Consider the following 2,044-nt stretch of genomic DNA (forward strand, 5'->3'; position numbering starts at 1 on the left):
AGCTGAGGCCAAACCGAACGGGAGGCACTGAAATTGGAGGTGGTAGGTTTGGTCCGGCAGACTTACCTGAGAAGTTCCTGAGAGGTTGGATGGATTGGAGCCTGATAATACACACTCTTCAGGTCGAGAGTACACATTACTGAATTTTTGTCTACGAGGTGGATGGTTGATCTTATGGATTCCATCCTGAACCTTTTGTACTTGACTCAAATGTTTAACGGTTTTAAATTTATGATTGTGCAGGTTTCCCCTGATGGTCTTGTGATTGAGAATAGGGAAGAGTAGTGACTTCTGCCTATTTCTGATGAGGGGACCCGAACTATGATGTTGGAGCTGAAAAGTTCCTGAAGGTCTGAGAACATTGGAGAATCGGCTGCCACGGTTGTCGGTGAGATACACCTTTGAGGCGGGGTAGATATAAGCTCTATTCTGCAGCCCTCTCATATTATATTTAGTACATATTAGTTTCTCGTTATCGGACTCCAGTTGTTTAAAAAAAGACTGAGCCTGCCCCCTATACCTCTGGCGTCATTGTCTTCTAGATCTAGAGCTTGATCCGAAAAGGGAATTTTTTCCCCTTCTGTTCTGGGCATAGGAACCTTTATAGGTACCTCTGTTGGATCTCCACTGCTCTCTATAGTCTGGTTGTTTGCGAGGTGGTGGCCTTTTACGAAAGGGCTGAAATCTCTTTTTATTCTCAGGAAACCCTTTTTTACTATCAGACGCAAACTCTAAGACGTCCAAACACCCTAGATCCTGCAAAGGGAATGGCACATAATTTATTTTTAGAGGCGTTATCACCCGACCAGGATTTAAGCCATATAGCTCTACGGGTTGCATTAGACAAGGAACTACTTCTAGCCGCAAATATCACTGATTCGGCTGAAGTATCCGCCAAGAATGCCGTGGCGGATTTTATAATGGGAAGGGAAGAAATTATTTCAGCCCGCGGGATCTTATTAACTAAATGTTCTTCTAATTGCCCCATCCATAATAACATGGATCTGGCCACCGAAGTAGCCGCTATATTAGTCCGTATCAGGACGGCTGACGTTTCCCAATCTCGACAGAGAATATCTGCCTTGCGATCCATGGCATCTCTGAGGCTTGAAGAGTCCTCAAAAGGAATGGATGTCTTGTTTGTAACTTTGGCCACATGTACGTCTACTTTAGGGATTTCTTCCCATGTCTTGATATCATCTGGGTCAAATGGTAGACAACCCTTAAATTCCCGGGACATCACTAGTCTACGTTGTGCTTCTTTCCATTCTTGCAATATCATCAGCAGGATATGTTCGCTTACAGGGAACACGTCTGTCTTTGAGATGTAAGACTTCCAAACATTAGATCCCATCTGGACTTTGTACGTGGCTCCTCCTTTATCTGCATATTATTTCCCACTGCCTGTACTAGATCTTCCATATCTTACACTGGGAAGAGATATTTCCTTCCATGACCTTCTAGTGGGAGCTCTCCTTCTTCCTTGTCTGAGCTTTTAAGGTCTGATTCTTCATTTGAATTTATATCAAGATCTCTGTTCTGGGTCCCATCTGGGTCTCTTACGGTCCGGACCTGGACTGGTGCTGTTGTGATATGATAGCCAAGGAGGCTTGCACTTCCTCCAGGATTAAACTCCTCATCTCAGACAAGAATGTTGGTTGTTCTTCCCTTACAACCTTGGAAATACATGAGCTGCAGAGTGATTTTTTGTACGCCTCTGGAAGCTTTAAGTGACATATGGAGCAACGGTTACTTTTTGCCAAGGCCTTGCCTGGCTTTTTTCCCCATTGGGAGGGGTGTCTGTGGAATATCCTTATCCTAAATAATACAAGAATAGGTATAATAGGGCTGGGATTAGTGTCTGTGTGTGCCTCTGCGCTATGCACACTTACCCCGACATCCTCACTCCTGAATTCCATATCTTCTTTCGTCTCCGGCATTTAGACAATTGTTGCAATACACAGACACTGTGCCAACCAGCGACGCTGAACGTTAGACCGCAGGTCCTGTTCACATGCGGACCCTCGGAAGCCTGAGCGCAAAC

Source organism: Ranitomeya imitator, chromosome 3 (genome assembly GCF_032444005.1).
Source record: "Ranitomeya imitator isolate aRanImi1 chromosome 3, aRanImi1.pri, whole genome shotgun sequence".
In the NCBI taxonomy this organism is placed as follows: domain Eukaryota; kingdom Metazoa; phylum Chordata; class Amphibia; order Anura; family Dendrobatidae; genus Ranitomeya; species Ranitomeya imitator.